Source organism: Bison bison, unplaced genomic scaffold (assembly GCF_000754665.1).
Source record: "Bison bison bison isolate TAMUID 2011002044 unplaced genomic scaffold, Bison_UMD1.0 scf7180017864330, whole genome shotgun sequence".
Taxonomy (NCBI): Eukaryota; Metazoa; Chordata; class Mammalia; order Artiodactyla; family Bovidae; genus Bison; species Bison bison.
Window position 1 is genome coordinate 7,345,656 of NW_011494902.1, and position 15,194 is coordinate 7,360,849.

Genomic DNA, 15,194 nt, shown 5'->3' on the forward strand with positions numbered 1-15,194 from the left:
AGTTTAGGAGCGGGAGACAGGGGAGAAGGGCGGACGTGGGGAGGAGGGATGCGGCTCGGCGGAGGCGGTCGCCACAGGGACTCGCCGCCATCACCTCAGCCGGAGAGGAGCCGCCGCTGGGACTGCCCGCCGCTACCCCTCACGTCCGGGTAGGTGCCCCTCCCCCGCCGCGGTCCCAGCCACAGCGGTGGTCGCTTGCTCCCCCCCTCTTCCCTGGGACTCACCTGCACTGGAACCCAGCGGCCTCCTCCCGCATCTCGACACCCTCCTCTTCCTCGGCCCAGGACCCCGGCTCCTGAGGTGTGCCTCCCGTCCCCCGGACCTCCCTAACCTCTCGAGTGTCTACTTCCCCTGGGAATCATCCCCTCCCCCATTGACTCCCTGCTTCCTTTTATCAGGATCCCCCCGACCTTCCTCCGCAAGCCTTGCCTTGCCCCTTTGCCTGGCCCAGTCTCCCCCCTTTATAAACTGTAGACCTCCGCGCCCGCCCTTTAATACCTTGTCTGTTTCCCCACCCTGAGTCCTGCCTAGAGCAAGAAACTGCCCTCCACCCCCGCGTTCACGTCCATACCTCCTTATCCGAAAAGTATATACACTTGAAAGTATCTCCATTACCCCGTTTCACGATGAATTCTCAGCTCTCCAGCCGGACCTCTCGGTGCCTCCACCCTGGTGGCCCTGCCCTCAATCTCCCTACCCCCAGATATGCATTGCCCTCTCAGAATTCTCTCTCACCAGGGACATCAGACGGACTCTGCGGGTCAGGGTCCACGACGTCCTGACTTACCATCTTTCTGCTCCCTCTGCCATCATTTCCCCTCACTTTTGAATCTATGCATTTGTGTAACTGAATTACAGAAAGGCAAGGGGATGGGCAGGATTTTCTCCTTCAAAGCAGTAGGTCGAGTAGAAATAGGATTCACCTTCTGCTTATCCCAACTTTTGGCATCTTTCTCTGTGAATAGTGTCTTTCACAGCCAGACTTCTGAAGCTTCTGGTGCTTTGTATTTAAAAGACTCCTGGGCCTATATTATTTCATTATAATACTCATCTTCCTAGTTTTTCCATAAAACTGATGAACCTCCTGTTTCTTAGACTGGAAATTTAACTAATAAAAAAGTTCATACTTTGAAGCATTACATCTCTCCTGTCATAATGGGGAAGGTGGAATATTTCAAATTATCATCCTACTATTCTTGAGATAAATGGTGTCCAGTGCTTAAGAACTCAGACTCTAACTGAACTGTCAGGATCTAAATCCCTGCCTTTCCATCTACCATATCTGGCCTTGAGCAAGTTATTTAATCTCTCGGTGCCTCATATTCTTACAGCTGTAGAATGTGGATAGGAGTGTACTTCATAAAATGGTGGTGATAATTGCATAACTTAATTCAGGTAAGATACAACAGTGCCTGATAAAAGTTCAATAAGTGTTTTTTATCATCATTTCTTAGCTTGATTTGGCTATTGGTAGGTTAATTTTGAGAGAGGAAGTGGAGGGAAGGAAAGCTGTCTTTTGCTTTTTTTATTTTAACAGCTTTTTTGATGTAGGTATGATTCATATTTTGTTTCTGTATAAAGTAGTTCCTTCTGGTGTGAAGAGTATAGTTTTAGCTCCTTATTTTCAGGTAAGTTACCAGGCTATACATTGTATCATTTTCAAGTTATCTATTTGGAAATTTAAAATTATCTTTGTTTTGGGAGTAACTGAAATTGTGCAGCATATTTATCATAGGGAAAAATGAGGATTTTACTGAGGAAAATTGTAGTACTACAATTAAATACTCAAAACTGATAAGATACTTCATACCTGCTTGTCCTTTATGTTGAATTGCTACTAAGGCTAGAGCTTTGGCTTCATTCAGAAGACATTGCTTTTCTCTTGTTGACGGGTTTTATTCACATGACTGTGTCTTAATGTTCCCCAAGTTTTGCTCTTTAAAATCCTGACTAATTTTGTCATATTTGCTCGCTTCCTGTGCATTGTTTTCTTGATACTTTTTTCAAACAACTCACTTCTTTGAAAAGTCCAAATAAGTTCTGTTAACTTAATGTTGTTATAAGTAGTAAAAGTTTGGAATCACAATTTGCTGTCCTAATTACACATAAAAACATGTGCATATGGAACTTTCAAATATTTTGCCTATGTATAGCTTAAAATTTTTTTTTTTTTGTATCACCAATGGAATGTTCTTTAAACTTTGGGTGACACTGCCTCTGCTGCTTATGCTATTCCTTGACCTAGAATAACCTTTGCTCTTTCCCCTGCATATCCAAATTCTACCTATCTTCCACCTCTTACTGTTTCCACATAGTTCCTGCCAACATTGGTTTCTATTTCTTGGCTTTCCTACTGTCTGTATTCTGCATTTTTGGCTTTAAATAATATAGACTCCCCCAGTTCAAGAAAAATGAATCTGGTAGAATCATACTTTTAAAGTTCATAGAAACTTTGAAGGGGTGGAATGAAATTAACAATTAGTAGCTACTTTGTGCTAAGCACTATTCCTTTGGTTTTGAAAAGAACCATTCTTTCCAAAAATATTTAATGAGCACCTACATCATGCAGTCCATGGGGTCGCTAAGAGTCGGACACAACTAGGCAACTTCGCTTTCACTTTTCATCTCATGCATTGGAGAAGGAAATGGCAACCCACTCCAGTGTTCTTGCCAGGAGAATCCCAGGGACGGGGGAGCCTGGTAGGCTACCGTCTATGGGGTCACACAGAGTCGGACACAACTGAAGTGACTTAGCATAGCATACATCATGCCAGACTTTGGGGAATACAAAAGAGCAGCCCTTTTCAGCAGGGGTTCCAGTAACTATCAGGCCCTATTGCTCTAAAGCATCCAAAGTATGTAATGAATTAAACTGCTCTTCAATGCACCTAGATTGGTGCTAGCTCTGCCCTATGCTTGAGAAAGAACTGAGGAAATAGTCACTTAACTCAGTTTCTGTAGGGTTTAAGTCCTCTGAGAAAAGTTCTATTAGAGAATAATAATATGGACTTTTTTTTTTTTTGTAATTTATATCTTAATGTGGCACTGACAGACAATAAGCAAGCAAGAAGATAAAATTATCTTCTAAGAGCACTAGTAAAATGTTAAAGATAATGATAATCACTAATACTTCTAAAGCACTGGGCCAGCCATTCTTTCAAATGATTTATATATATTAACTTGTTTAAACCTCAACAATCCCCCTTTGAAGAGCCTTAATTATATTTCCATTTCACAAATAAGGAACCTGAGAATCAGATTACTTCCACAAAATCACACAGCCTAAGTAAGCAGTGGAGCCAGGTCATATGGTTGTAGAGTCTATTATCCTTTGTTGCCTCTCAGATCTTCCAATTCTTCGTTGGTTACTTTAAACAAGATTCTTCACCTTTCTGGAAAAAAAAATTTATTTTGTAAAAATCTCAGCAGTGGGGTTTACCTGTCTTTTGTAATTAATCCTAGGGGTAGTGGGAAGCCATTGGAGAATGTCAAACAGCTGAATAAGTTGCTTAAATTTTTGCTTTAAAACCATCACTTGGCCGCTCTGTTGAGGACATATTGGAGATAAGCAATAGTAAAAGGAAGGAGACCAGTTAGGCCAGTGCTTCTCAAACTTATCTGCGGTAAAGGATCTGTTTTGTTTTGTTTTACTTTATAGTTTGTGTGGTATTTTGGTAATGTACAATAAAATGGATATTGTGGCAGTGTCTGTCAAATTGCTCTAAAAATTTCTGAGTGCTCTCTGTTGCTGTATTTACCTTGTGTCACACCAGTAACAGAGTTTGTGGATCAGTATGGGTCCACAGATCACACTTTGAGCAGAACTGAATTCAGCTATTTTTGTAATTTAAGCAAAAGGTAATGAAATCTTGGTCCAGACTTGGCAGTGATAAAGTAGCTGAATTCGACAAATATTTGAGAAGTAAAGTTAATAGAATTAGGTGGTGGATTCGATTTGGAGGTCTAAGGAGAGGAGAAGGCTGATTTCCAGGGTCGGTGGTTCTTGTACCTAATACAGGGGAATACTGGGGAGAGGAGAGCAGTTTTGTGTTAGTTTCTGGTAATAGAGGACATGCTGATTGTAGTTCAGTGGGGAATAATTAGTATATAGCTCTTAATGGATGTCTTAATGTGGAAGGTGGGGGATGAGATTGCCTAAGCAGAAAGTACATAGAGAAGATAAAGGAATGTGGCCCCCTACGACTCTTCAGTATTTAACATTGAGAAGAAGAAATGGAGCAAAGGGGACAGAGAAGATATAGCCAGAGGTTGAAGGAGATTTTCCTTAGCAACACTGAAGCCAAGGCAATAGACCAAAAAAGGAGGGTGTGGCTAATCTATGTTGATTGAAGCTGAGAAATCAATTAAGTTGGAAATTAGAACACAGGGCTTCCCTGGTGGCTTAGGGGTAGAGAATCCACCTACCAATATGGGAGATGCAGGTTTGATCTGTGGGTCAGGAAGATCCCCTGGAGAAGGAAATGGTTAACCCACTTCAGTATGCTTGCCTGGGAAATCCTATGGACACAGGAGCCTGGTGGGCTGCAGTTCATGGGGTCACAAAAGAGTGAGACGTGACCTAATGGCTTAAACAACAACAAAGAGTACACATTGTATTTTATGGGCAAAACATTTTATGTCTCGGTTGCCTGTCCGTCCATAAACTATTTGATTATGAATTTTGTTTTTTGTTTTTTGAATTTTGTTCATTTAACTGTCTGCCAAAGCAACAGTTACAGATTTAGGGTAAAATGTTATCTATAACATGAGCCATGTCTTCCTTCCTGAGCTCAGAGCCATGTTTCTGTTTATCACTATCTGGGTGTTCTATAAGCATCTCAAACTCATTCATTCATTCATTTAGAATATATTCAAATAGAATATAGTTTTTAAGTACTATTTATCAAGTATTAACTATTATTAGAGTTTTCGAAATTCACTTAGACCTCAGAGTCTAGGGGCAATGGACAGTTAAATGTTGTGTAGTGTGATTAGTGCTATCATAGCAGTTTATTCAGGTTGCCTTGTAAGCAGAGAGAAGGTGCCTTAGGGAAAGCTTTCAAAAGAAAGTAGACCATTGGGCAGTACATTTTGGAAGGACAAATGGAGGGATTGAAAGGGCAATGCAGGGGTAGAGGAGTTTATTTTGAAAGCTTGCAAAGGCAAGGGATTGTGGCTGTCACGTATGGGTGGTAGATGAGAGAGTTTGGCCATACCATCCAGAAGTTTGTCTCTTGAACTTGAACATCTTTCTGTTTGCTGTTTTGATTAATATCATCACTACCTATTTAGCCACCAAGCATGGAGATAGCTTCTGAATACCTTCAAAACATAAGGATTTTCTTTGTTATTGTCCTAGGTGGTGTTTTGTTTTTGCTGGTTAGCTTTATATTTTATAACCTATATTTATAGGATCATTAAGTAACTGATAGTATAACTTGAATATTTTGGTTATATTTTAATGGTTTTCTTTTTTTGGATGGGAGAAATTTTATACATACAACTTTTTCTCAAATTTAGAGAATTAAAATTAAGGCCTTGGTAAGGATTGCTAGGAGTTTACTCCTATCCATCAGATATATGGTCAGTGATCATACTTTGGGTCTCAGTGGAATAATAGCAGTCCCCTGATACCGTAAATGCTATTTTAGATAGTCTAAATGGTTATATCATAGTAGAACACAGTTTATTTTCAGGGATTCCTTCACAAAGAATGTTGTAATTGGCAAAACCTTAGTTGACAAGAAACAAGTGTATTAGAAAGAGAAATTATGTTAAGATGGGCTTTGTTGTTGTTCAGTCACTAAGTTGAGTCCGACTCTTTGATTTCAGTTCACTCAGTTGTGTCTGACTCAACCCCATGGACTGCAGCACACCAGGCCTCCCTGTCCCTCACCAATTCCCAGAGTTTACTCAAACTCATGTCCATTGAGTAGGTGATGCCATCCAACCATCTTATCTTCTGTTGTCCTCTTCTCCTGCCTTCAATCTTTCCCAGCATCAGGGTCTTTGCAAGTGTGTCAGTTCTTCACATCAGGTGGCCAAAGTATTGAAATACTGAGTCTTTGCAACCCCATGAACTGCAGCATACAAGGCTCCTCTGTCCTCCACTATCTCCCAGAGTTTGCTCAAGTTCATGCCTGTTACATCAACCATCTCATCCTCTGCCGTCCTCTTCTCCTTTTGCCAGCATCAGGAAGCTCTTTTCCAGTGAATATTCAGGATTGGTTTCCTTTAGGATTGACTGGTTTGATCTCCTTGCAGTCCAAGGGACTCGAAAGCGTCTTCTCCAGCAACACAGTTCGAAAGCATCAATTCTTCGACACTCAGCCTTCTTTATGGTTTACCAACACAGTAAATAAAGGTTCTAGAAGACATCTGTTTTAAAAAAAAACAGGATAGTCTCTATCAAAAATTTTGCTTCTGATAACCTTTCTTAAGTTTTTGTAGAAACATTAGATTATTCTAATCTGCTAAGGCAGTCTTCCTTCTATTTTATATTAAGAAAATTGTAACTTAAAAAAAAGTGCTTTTATTAGTTCCTTCTGTCTTTTGCTCCTCTTCTCCCTGGCTTTTAGTTTTTTTAATCTTAATAAATTCTTGGACGACAACAATATTTTTTGTATATTATGGTTCTTACAGGTACACTTTCCCAAGTCTTTTATTTATATATACATATGTAGAACTCTTCAGATATTCTTCAGACTTACCTACATGTTCTAAATGAGGACAGGATAATTATTAGCATTAAATTCTGAATTATATAACTATCTGAAATAGAACTTTACATACATAAAAAATAGTTTTTTAAAAATTTGATCTACAGATATAAAATAGCATTGCCTCAAACTATGGCTGGGATAGGTTGTTTATACACTTAAAGCATAAGTAATATAGGAATAAAAATAATTAAGAATAACGGATACAAAAGAAGAGAGGTTTCACTCTGCTATTAGGTGATGCAGTATCTCAGAGGTTGTAGTGTAACTGAAAAGTAGTATGAGGCTTTTAAAATATTATTTGAAATTTAATACACCATTAAAGAAGATACCATTGTTTCCTGTCTGAGTATATTTACAGAACAAATTTTCAGTTTTGTGAAAGTTCATTTCCCTCCTGCCCTATCAAAATTAAGTGATTTTTAAGGTAAAGTGTACAGTTGGGTTTTTTTTTAATTGAATTTTTTAGTTGTAATCTGGATGCAGTTTTGGTGTTTTAGTGGGAAATTACCCTGAAAGGTAGCTTTAACCACTAAGACAAAAGCAGACAAAGAAAAAATTGAACATTATTCATCCTGAAATTATCAAGGCAAATATTGACAGGAATATTTAAATAAATTGAATTTTTAAAAAACATTTGTTTATGGACTACACTAGTTCTTTTTTGCTGTGTGTGGGCTTTCTCTAGTTAAAGCAAGTGGAGCTACTCTTGGTTGCAGTGTGTGGGCTTCTCATTGGTGGCTTTTCTTGGTGTGGAGCACAGGCCCTAGGCACACGGGCTTTGCTCGTTGCAGCACATGGACTCAATAATTTCAGCTTTCCGGCTCGAGAGTTGGGGGCTCAGTAGTTATGGTGCAGGGGCTTAATTGCTCCGCAGCTTGTGGAATCCTCCCAGATCAGGGATCAAACCCATTTCCCTTGTTTTGGCAGGCAGATTCCTATGCACTGTACCACCAGGGAAGTCCTGAATGAATTGAACTTTATTTAAATTTTTTTGGTGGCCACTCTTAGGATCAGTTTAAACCTTTGTTAAGCAGTTAGCTATGCAATATGGCCATTAAGTTTAACATGTCCAGTTTTGTTAGAGTAGTTCAAGTAGGGCATGGGCATACACTGAGCGTATTTGATCAGTTCTGGTTGCATTCAAAGTATATTTTTTAAAAAACTGAAGAAACTTAGGTGAGCATTTTTATCAGTGGCGTTTGAGAACTGGCTTGAATCAAGTGGTACTGGTGAGGTATCTTGATTTATGCTTTCCTGTTGATTTTATTTTCTCAGGTATCTCATTTTGGCTGTTATTTTGGCTGCCAGCTTTTTTCCCACCCAAAATTCTTTATTTCTTCATCAAATTGTATAATGAAACAAGTTATTTTTCCCTAGCAGTATATAACCAGGTTAGTTCAATGTGGGCCTGAGAAAGTGACAACTTACTCCAGTGGAATTTACCTTACGTTTACCTGGAATTTTGTCATAGATCATTTTGGGGAAGAAATACCCTTTTTAAAGCCCCTGTACCAGACCTGTGAGGTAATTTAGATATTTTGTCTTACTTACTTAGCACTAACCCATGAGGGCCACAGCTTTTGAAGTGTACTTGCCAGCAGTTACCAGATGCACTGTTGTTTTATGTGTGCCAGAGAGAGAGCACTGTCAGTTGCAGTTGTAAAATGCCATCAGTTTCAGACATACTAAAATATATGTATATAAAAAGATGGGTATCTTAGAATTTGTGAAATGTGCCGTTAGTGCTGTTTCACTTTGTGGTTATCACCCAAGATCATCAACATAACTAGCCTCCCAACATCAAGTGAAGTCAGGATAAATTTAGTTTTACTTTACCTCAGAGATCTCTAGGCAGTATAGCATAGAAGTTAAGAGTGCATCCAGTCTGCTTTTTAATAGCTATCTGACTTTAGGTAGGTTACTTAGCGCCTCTGCCTCAGTGTTCTTATCTGTAAAATGGAAAGGATCACCGTACCTACCTTGTAAGAGTTGTTATAAGAACCAAATGAGTTTTATTTACATTTAGAGTAATGCTTTCCACATAAATCACTTTGTGTAAATGTTGGTTAATTAAAAACAGTTAATTAAATAAGATTCTTATTCTTAATCTAAGAATAAGGAGATGCTTAAAAGGGGGAAAGGATCTAATACTTCATTATTATTTTGTGCATACAACAGAGATTAAAAGTATTTTACTAATTTGTCTTTGAAAGTCTAATGTATTCGTAAGATTGCAGTCTTGACGATTTTGATACTTAAATTCATAAAAATAATACCACTGTATAAGGATTCAGTGAAATCCGCTTTCCTTTCTGTTATGACATATTTAATCAGAATATTGATGATGTGCTGTGACAGATGTCTTAAATATAACCTGTTATATACTTGTGATTCCTGTCAACCTCATAAGGAATTCATTCAGAAATGTTTTTAAGAGTTTCAATATTAAAGAACTGTATTTAAGACATCTGGCTTCTGCACTGTGAAATATATGGAGGAAAAGTTTTTATTTTTATATATGAGGCAGTTTTTATTTTAGAAGTTTTAATATGTACGTGATTTTGTTGCTTCACTTTTTTTTTTTTTTTGGCCGTACCAGGTGGCATGTGGGATCCTACTTCCCCGACCAGGGATCAAACCCGTGCTCCCGCCCCCCCCAGCATTGGAAGCACAGTTTTAACCTCTGTACTGCCAGAGAAGTTCCTATTGCTTCATATTTTTTTAGGTTTATTTCTTTCTTTTTGGCTGCACTGGGTCTTCCTTCTTGAGCCAGGGCTCGCTCTAGTTGAGGGGCTACACTCTGTTTGCAGTGTATGGGCTTCTCACTGCAGTGGCTTTTCTTGTTGGGGAGCATAGGCTCTAGGTGCACAGGATTCAGTGGTTGCAGCACGTGGGCTTAGTTGCTCTGTGGCATATGGGATCTTCCTAGACCTGGGCTTAGTTGCTCTGTGCCATATGGGATCTTCCTGGACCTGGGCTTAGTTGCTCTGTGCCATATGGGATCTTCCTGGACCAGGGATCAAATTCGTGTCCTGTGCATTGGCAGGTGGGCTCTCAGCCACTGGACCACCGGAGAAGTTCCTTGTTGCTTCATTTGAGATTTAAAGTCTTGTCATTTACCCTGATGTAAAAATAAGCCCTTCCTTTGAGCTTCTTGGTATTTCCCCTTTTGCCTTGTTTTTATTTCTTTTTGTTTTACACTCACATCATTCATTTATTCCATAAATTGACCAACTGTTAAATGCTGGATTCTGTATTTCAGTAATGAATTGGAAATAGCCCTTGACCTGGAAGACTCACTATTTGGGATTTATTACTACTGTTTAGTCATTCAGTGCATAGGCACAGTACTGAAGACTTGATATATCCACTCTTCTTGTTTCAATCCTCGTAACTACCCTGCTAGGATAGGTCATTACTTTTCAAATGTTTCCATTAAATAAATGGCAGAGAAGAGTGCCCTTTTAGGTGGTGAAGATCTGAGTGTGGACAAGGTAATGTGGAGAGGGAGAGCTTTGGTGTTAAAATTCTTTTCAGATTAGTGTCTTGTCCTAAAAATGATTTGACTGTTGCATTCTGTTACCCTAATATAGCTTTCTTTGTTTTAATGTAGAAATGGTTTAGATTAGCATGAGGGAGGATTTTTTTTTTCAAGTGTTCTATCCCAGTTTTGGCATGGAGGAGACGTGGCACTGGGAATCAGATTGTGTTATAAATGTTTAGCCATCAAAGTTGCTTATTTATTATATATTGATTTGTTTTTCCAATTTTAGGTAGACTTTTATTGGAATGCAACATACGTTCATGGACATGCATGTAACATCATACAGCAACAACACCCTTGTGTATGCCTTCTTAAATCAATTTTTATGTGATCCATCGGTATAGTGTGGTAGCTTCTTCATTCTCTTTCTATTGTATTCCATCCTGTTGTATGACTGTGTATATATAAATACTGTAATTTATCCCTTCTACTGTTGATGAACATCTTGGTGGTTTCCAGTTTTGAGTCACAATGCCTAATGTCCCTATATTCTTGTACATATCTTTTGCTGCACATGTGCACATAATTGCTGTAGTAGAATTTTTGGATCATATGTGCTTTTGTTCCATTTCAGTTTATATTACCCAGTGTTTCCAAAGTGTCTTTTCAATAGTGAATGAGGGTTCTATTTGTCCCACATACTCTGCAACATTTGCTTGATATTGTTTGATTTATTTAGCTGTTCTGGTGGGTGTAAAGTGGTATGGCTAGTTTTTCAAAATATACGTGATTCCTTTCTTCAGGCATACTCACATACCCCTCCCGTGTGCACACCAAAGGAAAATAGAGACTTGTATAAAACTCATCAAATGATTCTGGTTGCCTTGTCAGTTGGTAAGATGCAGAGTATAAAACAATTGTAAGTATGATTTAAGGAAAATAATGCTGTCATGAAAATTGCAGCTTCACTATATAGTCTACTGACTTTCTGATAAATGGTGCATTTCTGCCTAGCTGTTGCTAAACATGGGAAAGGTTTTAGGATTTTGCAAGCTGGCAAAAAGTTCTGTAGGCCCTTTTATTGAGTTAGTCTGTAGGATTGCCCCAAAGCTCTAATTATGCAATGCTGAAATGCACTTGCTCTTGACTGTCTACCCAGATTGTAGGTTGTGTTCATTCATTTTGTGAGGTTTTGCTGCCCCTTAAATAAAGGAAGTGCTGTCTACACAGCCACGCTTACTCAATTTTCAGAACTTGAAAGTTGAGCAAATTTTACCAAATGCTCACAGCTTGCTATGTTGTTTTAGACTTAATTTTCTGTTATATGTGAAATCTTTCTTGTGTCACAGAAGACAGTATTGCTACTAGTATTTTTTTTTTTTAATTCAGATTGTATAGCAAATACCAAGGATGTGACAAATATTTTTACTTGTGTATCTTTTTGAGGCTTAGGATGTGGTAAGTCTCTTCTCATGCCCCAGTGAATATAGATCATGTTAGAATCATATGTAGGAAAGCACCATTCCTGTATCTTTCAGAAACCATAATTAGTTGTTGATTTCTTCCGTTAAAACACTCATAGAGATTCATAACTGCAGATGAACTCATAGTTTTCCCTTTTTAACATTGTCTTAGGCATTTGTAGAGCTAGTATTTTAATATCTGATCTTATTTTTTAACTGCTACAAAGTACTGTTCCTGGGTAGTGCAGCTCTTTGATTAATACTGGTGCTCTACATATTCTTGACTAGCTACTGATTTGCTAGTCATAAGAATCTTGAAATTATTAGCTTATCATGAGAAGAGCTGAGATGGCATTCATGTAGTTAAAGTGTTCTCTTGAAGTATAAGAACATCTATTTTGCAAAGCTTTTCCTTGAGAGGTCAGGGCTGGTGGGTAGATGGCAATAGCCTCCTTTTATATACTCTAGGTTGACCATGTGTTACATCATTTCAAAAACACTGAATTAAAACCCAGGGTCTCTTAACACAGTGTTCTTCATGGATCAGCTTCATTTCTTTCTCTTTCAACTTCTTTCTCTTTGTCTGCCCCCTTCCCCCCCTTTTTTTTTTCATCTTTTTTTCCCTCTGTAAACTAAGCAGCTATACGAAATGTTTTCCTTTAAGGAGGATTAAGCCATTTTAATGGTTATAGACATGCAGGGTATAAAGATATAGACAATTTCTTTCCCCTAGATTTTATAATTTAAGAGTTCCTAAAAGTTGTAGTTCCTCATATCTTTCTCAAAGATGACGATTTTTCCTAATTTTGTCTAGGTTAGTACTAGTTTATGTCTTCTGTCCCAGCATCTTGTCTGACTTAACATTTGTAATGTCTAATTTTTAATGAAATATTGTTAACAACTGCTTTAAAATAAGCCTTAGTAGTTTGGTAGAATTTTTATTTCTAGCTGCTGCCATGGTGTGGTCTAGTGATAGGTAAGAGACATGTGTAATAGTGAGGTCTGTCTTAACAGGTGGTAAAATTTTAAGTACTCCTCTCTTTCCCGAACCCATCTCAGATACATTATAACCAGTGACAGTATCAGGGTGGGGCTCTCCATGATTAGAAGTGGGCTTGGACATTAATGATAAGGAGCAATTAACTCCTCTTGGTCTCAGGTGATGGTAAGAGACTTGATGTCTCTGCCTTCATCTCTTTGGGCACCAGCCTGTTGTTCCATGTTCATGCAGCTTACAAGATTCATGAAATTAGAATGATGGCAGCAAGTGGTATCAGTGGAAAATTGTAGGTTATATAAGCTGAAATTGTGATTGAGTGGTCCTGGAATAGAATGGGTAAGCAGCATTTTTTAGTAGAGCTTTGTGTGATGGTGGAAGGGTTCAATGATCCCCACATTCCATTATTGGTAGCCTTTGGTCACTTGCATCTGTTGAGCACTGAAAATGAGTCTAGTACAACTGAGGAGCTGAATTTCTAGTTTAAATATTTTGTTATTTGGTAAGACTTTTTTATTAGCAGTTCTACTTGATCTGCTTTAGCTAGGTATTTGCCTCCCTGACCTTATCTATGTTTCTTCACTGCCTGGCTGATTTAGGTTCTTAATGAATGTTTGCTCACTAAATGCTAGATGAACGTGAAATTGTTCCAGTGTCCTGGAATTCTAGAACAAAGAACATTGCTTCAGTTCAGTTCAGTCTGTTCAGTCGCTCAGTCGTGTCTGACTCTTTGTGACCCCATGAATTGCAGCACGCTAGGCCTCCCTGTCCATCACCAACTCCTGGAGTTCATTCAAACTCACGTCCATCGAGTCGGTGATGTTATCCAGCCGTCTTATCCTCTGTCATCCCCTTCTCCTCCTGCTCCCAATCCCTCCCAGCATCAGAGTCTTTTCCAATGAGTCAACACTTCGCCTGAGGTGGCCAAAGTACTGGAGTTTCAGCTTTAGCATCATTCCTTCCAAAGAACACCCAGGACTGATCTCCTTAGACACTTTTTAAAAAGTGACTTGAAAACTAATAAAAGTAAACTACTGTGTTTTGTTTTTGGCCATGCCACTTGGTTTACAAAATTTTAGTTCTCCCACTAGGAATTGAGCCCTGGCCATCAGCAGTGAAAGCACGAGTCTTAACCACTGGTTCACCAGGCAGTTGCCATGTTTTTTACTGTAATTAAATGAGAAGAAGGAGAACTTTGAAGAAAAATGACTTATGATTTTTAAAAAATAATACCTTGTAGGGGCTAAAGCTTTAATCAAATGTTTATTCATATTTTCCTAAAATAAAAGAGATGAGGGGAAGAGTAGGAAAAAGGAGAGGGAAGGGAGGAAACACAGCTTTTATTATGGATGAATGTTTTAGGACTCAGATAAATCTGAACAATGCCTAGGGTTAATGTAAGTGGATCAAGAATTGGCAACTAACTGTGCAGAAACTACTGTAAGTATTTTATGGACCTTATCTCTTAACACTCATTATATTCTTTCTGAATGAAAAATTATTCCCTTTCTGAGGATGAGAAAGGTAAGGGCCAGAATGAGAAAGTAACTTGGTCAAGAGTTATAAAATCTAAAAAAGTTTTTTTTTTTTAATTTGCATTATGTCATGTACAGATCTTTTCCTATGTGTCCATTTTTATGAGTTTTGACAGGTATATTCACCTATGCAACAACAGCCCAATCAAGATATAGGATCATTTCCATTACTCCAGAAAGTTCTCTTGAAGATTATGCAATTTTTAAGAGACACTTTGGGCATCAGTTTATCTTTGTACAGCTACACCTCCATGTTACTTGCGTTAAAAGGGAGGTGGAAGCTGTTAGAGATAAGCAGTGTGAGAGCAGCAGCATTCATAGCTCAGTAATAGCTGATGAAGAGCCAAATGATAAAGGTTAAAAAAGCAAAAACAACCTCAAAAACATATTAAGGCAAATTTAACTGTTCTTCATAATTCAGGAGATTATTACTATTTTGTAAACTAGTTCTATTTTTGAATTTTATATGAGTACTCATACACATTGAACCAATTTATTGAGTGCTTTCTGTGTACCAGGCACTATATTAGGTGTTGTCTATACAGTCTCATTCAATATAGCAGTCATTTGAGATATTACCATTTATTATTCCCAATTTACAAACAAGAAAAATGAGACCCAGAAAACTTACACAGCTGCAGGATTTTTACCCAAGTCTAAAATCAGAAACCAAATTCTTAACCCTGATGGTGTTCTGTCTATTATTCTATAATACTAAATGCTACCTGGTACTTTGATTTTTAGGAGGCAACAAATGATATGCTGTCTAGTAAATATGTAATACTTTTCCAGGCAGTCAGTTCAGTCGCTCAGTCGTGTCCAGCTCTTTGCGACCCCATGAATCGCAGCACGCCAGGCCTCTCTGTCCATCACCAACTCCCAGAGTTCATTCAAATTCACATCCATCGACTCGGTGATGCCATCCAGCCATCTCATCCTCTGTTGTCCCCTTCTCCTCCTGCCCCCAATCCCTCCCAGCATCAGAGTCTTTTC

General features: G+C 38.5%; 1 protein-coding gene across 4 annotated transcripts in view; it reads left to right on the forward strand.

Annotated features, from left to right (window-relative positions):
- The first annotated feature begins 6 nt into the window (after positions 1-6).
- The window catches only part of SPOPL (speckle-type POZ protein-like), a 58,849-nt gene continuing 43,661 nt past the window's right edge, over positions 7-15,194 (forward strand). For all 4 annotated transcript variants that reach the window (XM_010853676.1, XM_010853677.1, XM_010853679.1 and 1 more), the window contains exon 1: positions 7-149. The gene's annotated coding sequence lies outside the window, so the exon portion shown is untranslated. The remainder of the gene's footprint in view (positions 150-15,194) is intronic.